This window comes from Meriones unguiculatus, chromosome 2 (genome assembly GCF_030254825.1).
Source record: "Meriones unguiculatus strain TT.TT164.6M chromosome 2, Bangor_MerUng_6.1, whole genome shotgun sequence".
Classification (NCBI taxonomy): Eukaryota; Metazoa; Chordata; class Mammalia; order Rodentia; family Muridae; genus Meriones; species Meriones unguiculatus.
The window spans coordinates 37,485,416-37,495,815 of NC_083350.1; positions in this window are offsets into that span (position 1 = coordinate 37,485,416).

Below are 10,400 nucleotides of genomic sequence, written 5' to 3' on the forward strand. Positions count from 1 at the left end.
TCTGATGCCTGTATTTTGATGCTAATTACTGACACTCAAGATCTGATTACTGCCTGGATACAACCACCCTTGTTGTGTAAACTTGCCTAAGACATTATTCCTGATTGGTAAGGCCTGTACCTAGCCAGGGCAAGAGGAGGTAGGCATGGCTAAGGTTCCGGGGACAGGAGAATCATGGGAAGAGAGGAGAGAGGAGGAAGCCACAATGGGTAAGCATGTAAAAGGAATCACATGGGCTGGGAGAAAGGACTCCAAGAATGACATGGAAAGGTCCTGATGAAAAATACAAGCAAGTATCTTGGGATTATAGATGGATAATATCCCGGATAGGAATGGATAAGATGGATGGCATGAATAGGGCTACAAGATACAAGACAGCATAGGTGAAATATCTGCCCAGCCCAAGGTAAATAAGGCAATTATAAAATCTAACAGGTGTCTATGTCTGATTAATTGCGATAGTTGATTAAATAATACCGAAGTCATAATTATAAGGGTAATAATAAAGAACATATAACCCAATACATTTTATTTTCAACAACAGTTTTCTTAGGCCAATGACTTAACTCATCTCAGGTTCTTTACCACTTTAGCACTGTCATGTATCAGTTCCATTTCCTGGAAAGAGCTTTAAATACCCCCCTCCCCAAATGGATTGGCTGGTTACCCCCAAGATATATCTTTTAGGTAGGTCACTGTTGTAGATTGTAGGATTTGTAGCTCGGTGATACTGATGATTACTTTGTCCTCTAGTAGTCTGAAAAGTACCATCAAGCATCAAGAATGCTTGTCAGTAGAGATGAAGCTTTCATTTGGGGGCCAGCTTGATTTCTCCATGTTAAATGACACAAATAAGTTGTGTCTTCTGCAATGCAAAATCTCCATCAATCTACAGAGAGTATTAGCCTTGAAAATAGCCTGTGGTCTTTGGAAGGACCTATAGGATCCCTTTGGCCAGTAACTCAGCATATTATAACTCACTCCTAAAAGTGTATTTTCTTTATCAAATCATCTTTCAATTAGTATCTGGCTGACTCTACCAGCTGGCTGTTATAAATGGTGCTGCAATAAAGATGGATTGTGGGTATTGTTATGCAGACTTAGAATTATTTGGGGTAACACTATGCTGAGTAACAAGATGAAAACTAAAAATTAGTTTCACTTCAAAACAAGCAAACACAAGGCTAGCTAGATGGCTGAGATAGTAAATGTGATTGCTATCTAACCTGACAACCTCAGTCTGTTCCCTGGAATACCAGTCCACAAGTTATCTTATTGTTAAGATGCCTTCCACTCTTCATGATATGGGATTTCAGGAGGAAGGTTTCCAGTGGTGGAAAAACACCATCTCTTTGGTGATCTTTTTTTTTTTTTTTTTTAAAAAAAAAAGTCATTACTTTTTTAAAAACAAAGTTTTGAGTATCATAACCTGGTCTGGAACTCACTATGTATCCAAGGACAACCTTGCTTTGATTTCTAATTCTTCTGCCTCTGTCTGTCTAGAAGGGGAGTTATATATGTGCTCCATGCCATGCATAACCATACACATACACTTATAGGCAAAAAGCAAACAATTAAATATGCAAAAAAGGGAAAAAGAAAACCAGAATGTCAATTCATTCATGACATAAAACTTCCAAATACTATAAAATGCTATATTTTACATAACACTTCTGCTGCCATCAGGGCTCTTTGAGGCTTGTAGGGGCTAATCTTTGTCAGTTGGACTGGATATGGAATCACAGAAGATGCAAAAACCTGGGAATGTCTTTAAGAGCATTTCCAGTAGGTTTCACAGAAGACGGAAGGCCGACCCCGGATATGATTAAACAGGGAAAAGGAGATAGCAAAATAAGCATTGATATTCTCATGTCTATTCCCCAACTGGGACTATGGACTAAGCCTCCACAGCCACTGTGATTCCCCCAATACTATGGAGCACATCCACCCAAACAAAGGGCCAAAATAACCCCTTCTTTCTATAATTGGTTTTCATCAAGTATCTATCATGGTAATGTGAGAAAAAGAACTAATGTGAGGGCAATTGCTGATGAAAAGAGTCCCATGATTCCAGGCTTGATGTTTTTCTATGGATAAGCCAGAAGGTATATTTTACCCCAAGGTCTCCTTGTCCTTCATAAAAGAATTACATTTGCAGTTATAATTAGTAAAGTTGCTTAATTAAGTTAGACATTTGCCAGACATCAAAGATTATAACATATACCAATTATTTTCCAGAGTAGTTATTAGTGTAATTTACTTTATATTAAATAGACAATTAAATGTGCCAAGTAAAGCAAACAAATAAAACTCCCCTCAACACCCCCAAGAGTCCCTTGAGTGCCAAGGCTGCTCGCTAGTTCTCTGACAGCTTTAAAGTTGAGAGTCTGAGCAAGTTCCTCTGTTCTACATTATGGAGAAAGACAGACCACATTCTGGGATGTGCTAAGAAAGTTCTGAGCTCCATAACCATGGCCATGCCTTCCCTGCTTTACAGCAAAGCCTCTCAGTTTGTCTCTGTTTTATAGCAAAGCCTAAAGACCACGGTGACTAGGATCTGATGTCTCTCTTACAGGTTTCTTTTTAATGGTAGAAGATACCACATTTTAACACCATACATCTATCTATTTAGGCCAAAGTAAACGTGCTTTAGAAGGCATAGAACAGTATTTCCAGGAAGTCCAAGATCAGATGCTGAAGACAGATTGACTTCCACTTGCTATGGTACGTTTCCACTCACCTGGTGGAGGCAGCCAGGAGTCTCTCTCAAGTCTCTGACAAGAAAACTAATCTCACTTGTGTAACAGAGTGCTCATGACTTAAGCACCTCCCCATATTATCACCTTGGGGCTAGGATTTCAACACGAACTTTGAGAAAACTATTTTTGGGCCATCACTTTCTGTCTTTAGGTTTTCGTTTCATCTGCATTGTTTTTATCAACACTGATACACTCAATGTTGTTAAAGAATAAAATAAATCTCACTTATCTATGATTAGTCTTTTGTTTGTTTTTACTTTAGCTTTTTTATGTATTTTTAAACTATGGTTCATATTATTTTATAATCTAACACACATACTCAGTCTGTTTAGAATATGCTTATCTCCCTTCCAGTTCCTTTCAGACTTTCACTCATATCCTCTTTCCAAATTCATGCCCTCTTATTCTCTCTCTCTCTCTTTTTTTTTAACCCGCTGAGCTCATTAAGTTCAATTATGTTGCCAATATGAGCAGGAGTACAGGGTCATCCACGGGGCATGGGTAACCTACCATGTGTTTTACCCATGAAGAAAACTGTTTCTCCCTCCTTCAGCAGCCACCATCTGTCCTAGAGGTAGGACATCCTGAGTCCCTCCTCTAACTCTGCTGGAACATTTACCATCTTGTTTTTGTGAAGGGTGCATTCACTCCAGCAGATAATTGTTTTCTTGTCCAGAAAATAATTGTTTTCCAAAAATATCTCTAAACCTCTCATTCTTAGAACCTTTCTGTCCCCTCGTTTATGATGTTCCTTGAGCCTCGTATGGGAGGCGGTATGAGATACATATTAAATAGCCTCTATTTATGTGTATTATAATATTGTATACATAACATAAATTCTATAAATTAAGGCGTAAATTTACAAGATATTTAACTAATTCATTTAAAAACAGTTCCATGCCATTAAAAACATGGTTTTACAGGAAGATAAACCTATTGAGAAGTTCAGTGAGAAGAGTCTGAGGTGTACTTTTACAGTTGTATAAATCTCTGACATCTTCATGCTGTTGCTTTCTTGATGTACTCTGCACTACCACTGGGGTAGAGGCACTGAAGTCCTGTCACCATGCGGATTTCTACTTCATACAGATATATAACTGAACAAGGAGAAATTACTCCAATAACTTTTTCTTATAATTGAAAATAGTATTTGTGACAAGCTGTAGATTCTTACATGTGAGTTGTGCTGTGCATTCTGAAACCATATCAGCCTTTCCATTGCTGTATTCCATTACAATCCATGGACCTGTCTGGATATTTTACTCATGAATCATTGTGCATTGGTCATTTGGGAAGCTTTTCCATAGACTTTTGTCAATCTTTCAAAATTTTATATACTTCATTATATAATATAATCTCTTTAACCAATATCATCTCCAATATTTTGTTTGTTTTTATTTATTTATTTATTTATTTTTATCAGTTACATTTTATTAACTCTGTATCCCAGTCGTGTCCCGATCCCTCATTCCCTCCCAGTCCCTCCCTCCCTCCCTCCCTCATCTCCACCGTGCCCCTTTCCAAGTCCACTGATGGGGGGACCTCCTCCCCATTCATCTGATCCTGTTTTATCAGGTATCTTCAGGACTGGCTGCAAAGCCCTCCTCTGTGGCCTAACAGGACTGCTCCTCCCTTCGGGGGTGGGGAGACCAAAGAGCCAGTCATCGAGTTCCTGTTAGAAATAGTCCCTGTTCCCCTCACTTTGGGAAACCAATTGGTTACTGAGCTACCACAGGCTACATCTGAGTGGCATCTCCAATATTTTGACCCTGAAAAAAAACAAAGGTTTCCAAAGTTCAAATTTTCATTCAGGCTGCAATTTTATCTTTAGTGATGTAGTGCTGATTGAGGTTTCACAAAATTAATTTTTATGTATTTGTTTTATATTAAATCTAGTTTTTATTCTTAATGGTTATTTTTAATTTCAATAAAATTAGTCACTATATTGTCTCATTAAAATAGTCTTCAATAAAACTGGCTACTTACAAAGTGTAAGAGCTTGATAATAAAGAATACAATTAACATTTGCTTATTATGCTATCACCCTTTTGATTGTGAGTGTTTCTGTAAAGTTGGTGCCAATATCAGCACAGGGAGAAAAGTTAAATCCACTGATTATAAATTTTGAAAACGTGTTTTCACCTACTGGATCGTCCAAAGGACTCCTGAGAACACGCCAGGTTCCATACAGTACACTCTTGGAAGTGTATGCTCCATATAGAAGGACTGAGGACATTCTGAGAGAAAAAAGTATACCTATAAAGACAAAAAAGGGTACATATTCACAAGTGGCACATAACCAACAAAAGCCTGCACTTCCAATGGTATGCCCAACGCCTGCCTCCCAAGCAGAGCCAGCTCTGTTCAGCCTTTGGGCTGTGGGACCTGTAGAGAAGTGGTATAAATGATAACTAGGGTACAAAGGCAAGTGGGAAGGCATCCAGTGCTATCTGCATTAGACTCAGCCACATACTGACTTCCATGTATGTCATCCCAACTCTGCAGAACAGTAATGTGTAAAACAATAACCACTGGCTGAATGTGGCTAAGTTAAAATTATGTAAAATAAAATGTTTTAAAATTTAATTTCTTGATTATTCTGGTCATGTTTCAATTGTTCAGTTCATGTATGACGAATTGCTATTAATTTAGAAAGTGACGGTGTAAGGCAGTGCCACCATAATGGAAGAAGTTCATTACTAAATATTACTATGAGATGCAGTGATAATTTACTTCATCTTACGTTATCTGTTATAATCTGACATTCATGGTTGTTTGATCTATTTCTGTTTGTTCATTTCATATAAATAGCATGGCAGTGCCCTGGGCAATTATTCCTCCATGTCCTTCACTTACATGTCACCCTTAAGTAATCTAGATATGCTCCATCTATGAAATTGTATGGGCTCATTTGCAGCCCACTTACGCTAATTTTTTAAAACTTTTTGCTTATTTTTTCAACTCTTTAAGGGAAAAAGAAAAGCCATAACCTCATATTCTATTATGAAGTAATACTTCTCTACCAATATAGACTGTCCCCTTGAAGAGACTTGTCTCAGAGAGACCTGGATCCTTGCACAAGCCTGGCCACATTTAGCCTGGTGAACAATTTTTCCCAAGTTCTCCACATTTTTTTCTGTACCCAACTTTCTGTTCAGAACAAAGTAATATTTTGTATGGGATAGTATTTCCTTCATTTCACCTACTGTGAAAAAAGGAAATTTCTGCTTAGAGAAATGGTTTATGAGTGCTATCTGCAACTCTCTCTCTCTCTCAGAGGTGATGGAGCAACCAGGAGCAAGATAAAGTAGTAGTAATCATCTAAGAAATACTACTTGCCTCTTAATTTATGCAATATTTTTCTTGGGAAAGAGCAATTGAGTGAGGCAGCTATGGAGCTAACTAACTTCATTGTACCACTGGTCCTAGAATGATGATGGTGTATATGAATGTTACATGACTATTTCCACAGTTGTTTTATTGATTCTTTTTTACCACGATAAAAACTTGTTCAAGCTATTTATAATTGCCTTCATGGATAACGAAAAGCAATTTATAGATTCTTGCCATTTGTGATTTACAAAGAATATTTAAATATTCCTCATCTAGGGATATTAATGCATAAAACTAACTTGGGATTTAGTTGTTCTATGTAATTTATGTCACACTTTATTTTTCTACCCTTTTTAAAGTTACTCTCTGGATAATAGATTCTGACATCTACATAATTTACATACAGTAATAACTGATAAAATTTATAAGTGCTTTAATCTCTTCCTCACTCTCTCTTAATTCCCATTCATATATAGAGTGTATCATCGTGTCATAGAAAAACAGAATTGGAAGTAACCAAAGAGTCTATTAGTTTGTCCCACATTTTTAGATATACCTGAAATTAAAAGCAGAGAAGTAATCTTTATAGGTTGTTAGATCTAAATATTGCTGTAGATATACACCCTCTACATACAGATTGTCAGGGTCCAAATGAGTTGGTAGGTTTTGTTCCCCTCTACATTTGATGACATTTAGTATTTGAATGTCAACATTTTGAGACTGTAAAATAGCTTGTTATTTTGATGGGGAAATTGGCTAGCTGGCCTTATATGTGACAGCTCATAACACTTTCTAACCGTAATTTGATTTTTGTCTTAATAGTGCTTATTATTTGCTGACATTATTTTGTAGTTTCATTTGCTTGTTATATTTCCTATTATCAGAAAAATATGACTGTCAAGCAGATCTTTGGTCTGGCTAATTTTCCTCACAATTTGGAACAATACATGCAACTGACACTCAAGAAATATTTCATGGTTAGTGAGTATAAGGCAGTTTTTATCACCATTGATCAAATATCACAACAGTTCTTCATAAACATACCTTTCACATTAAAAATATAATTTTTGAAAGCTGGGTAGTATCTTCATTTTCAAGAAAAGCTATTCAAATATGTGAGATGTGGTGTTGTTTACATAAAATCAAAACTCATTAAAGAACCATTTCTGGAAAGAAAATGACGAGAATGAGCATTAACTTTTACAAACAGGTGTTCAATTCTTTAGAAATGCCTTTAAGAGCAACAAGCAAGTACATAAACATCTTAACGGTTTATTTATTAATTCTCCAGGGATTTCATACACTGTATTTTGAACATATTTCCCCTCCTCCCCTAGTCTACTGAAAACTAAAATCTCTCTTGTTACCCAACCTTGAGATTCTTCTTTTTAGTTTCTTTTTCCATTGAGTCCAGGTTCTGTTACACACCTAGTCATGGGAATGGGACCTATCCAGTGAGTGGTATATCTTCCAAGGGCTACATCACTAAAAGAAACAGTCTCCTCCTCCCAGCAGCTACCAAACATCAATAGATACTCAGCTGACAATGAGATGTAAGCCCACCTCCCAACTATATGGTGTGATTTTTAACTGGATGAAACTTTTACAGGTCTTGTTTATGCTGTCACAATCACCATGAGTTCATATGTGCAGGTGCTCTGTTGTGTCTGAAAAAAACGATATTTCCTTGAATTTACCCACCACTTCTGGTTCTTACAATCTTTCCCTCAACTCTTCTCTGAAGATCCTGAGTCTTGAGGGGAAAGGTGTGACGTGTGTGTCCCATTTAGAGCTGAGTACAGTCTCTTTTTCTTTTCATAGTGACTAGTTGCAGATCTCTGTGCTATTTACTACGAGGGAAAGCTCTTCTGAGGAGGTTTGAAAGATGCTCTGATCCATTGGCATAGCAATACATTATTAGGAGTCATTTTAATATCATGCCCATTCAGCAAAATAATAGTAATGTGTTTTCCAATAGGACCCACAACCTTTATAGCCATGGGTTCTGGTATCTCTAACAGTTCTATGAATGTGTTCTATCTCATATTTCTGGAGCCCAGCCTTAGATCCAGCAAGAAAGTGCTTGATCATTCTCACAATATTCATGCCACTATCATACAAATGGGTTTATTTTGCCAGTACAGTCATTATTGTGGCTTGTAGGGTACATATCTTAGTGAGATTAAGGACTAGTTTTTTTTTTTTTTTTTTTTTTTTTCCCTGTGACAAGGCTCCTTGCACCTTCTTGTACCAATGAAAACCTGCCAATAGGGAATGAAGCCTGAAGGTCTTCATCTATCTCCTTGATTTCTCAATATTCTGTGATTCAAGTGAATGGAATCCAGCAAGAAAAACCTACCATCGATATCGAGAGAGTCCCCCCCAAATTATTGTAATAAACTGTAATGCTTGAAGGTCTATGCATCCCCATTGGCTAACAATTCAAAAAGAAGCAATTCATCCCTGCTAATGGACATTTGACTTGTTAGAATAAGGTGTTTTGCTGGCATTTTGTTTCCTACTTGAAGGTTAAACCCATTAAATCACCTTTTCTGTGTGTATGTGTATGTATTTTAAGAAACTCATATAGTAGTATGCCTAGCCAATGCTCTGCAAAGAACTAAAGACCCATATGCTCAGTGAAAACAGTATGGTATTTGAAATAAATCCTACTTGCCCTATCCTTCCTTCCTACTCTGCCAGAGAGTAATTGAACTGTAGCTGCTGTAGCCAAGCACAGGGCTACAGTTTCCTCCACACAGTTTCCACTCACATAACACTGTATTCCTCTGTGATATCTACAAATTTCATCTTTCCTCTAGCTATTGGAGCTGTCCAAGGATGGGGGGTGGTCAATGATCATTTCTGCCCAGCATTGGTGTTTGTATCATGATACACAACTGAAGCAGCAGAGCTGAAAATAACAAGCTGCTGATCTTCATGTCCAAGCTCAGATACTGATGCTGATGACAATGATGATGATGATGATGAAGAAGAATGATGATGATTTTTAACATTAATTATAATCTCAAAGTGTATGCAGGTAAAACAAAACAACTGAAACAAATGAACAAATAGGTCTCAAAGTCTTGACATTGTGAAAAAAAGGGTTCTGTCATATTTTCAATGTTTAGTTTTACTTGCTAAAGATAACACCTACTAATTTCCCTAGTTTTATTCCTTTACCTCTGGATTACTGGGTATTCATAAAGTATCCCAGACAAACACTTCAGGACCATGAATACTGCAGGTAGTATGAGATGCTTAGAATCAGAGAAAATGTGACAGTATCCTTTGATAAACACAATGACAGATATAGTAAATATCGTTAAGAATAGCAGTTCTGGTGGCAAGTGCATGTAATCCCAACACTCAGGGAGACAGAGGAAGCCAGATCTCTGTGAGTTCAAGTCCAGCCTGATCTACAAACTGAGTCCAGGACAGCCTACACAGAGAAACCCTGTATTGAAAAATAAAACAAAACAACAGTTCTGTAAGTGTGTTTTGTGAAATACTACTATGGTAGATGCTGTTTGAAAGAACTCTAGGTAGCTTCTATCAAAGGCATTTATGACTGCAAAATAGTAAACAAATATATAAATACTAACTTTACACCTACTGCAGTCTACATGATAAGTACATAGGCTATCAAATAAAGTGGATTACGTAACAAAATTATGTTTCCCCAAGTATTATTTTCCTCGATGCTTGAGGCAAATATTCTGTGCCCATATAAAATGCTCCCTTAGTTTCTTGATCACAAGCATGCATATTATTTCGCTAATAGTTAATGGTTATTCTGACACAAGATCTATAGTTAAATAATTGGAGAAGTGATGAATTTTTCCTAGGAGTACCTATAATGTATTAGAGTACACTAAATGTCTGACATTTCATTGGAGAGAAAAATGTACGGTTTTAATGTACTTTTTAAGGTCTTATTTGGCTATAGAACCCAGTTGCAATAGAATTTCTATTAGTAACCTACAAAAATAATGGTGTTCAAGAAATACTTGGTTGACTACAGTTTAGTGAAACCAAGTTAGACAAAGTAGGAATCTAGCTAAAACAAGCCATACTGTGTCCAATATTATACACAAATAGACATAGTGGCACCAGAGATTAATCTTTCAGAACATCTGGTCTTTTAATGTGGACTATAAATCCCAACTATCTAAATATAATTCTAGCTTTACCACATAAAATATTTTCTGTACCTCCCTGTGGAGTAACATTACTGGTGCTATTTTAATTGTCACTTGATATCATCTCAGAAGCAGCTGGCCATGTTTTGACTGTGACAGAAAT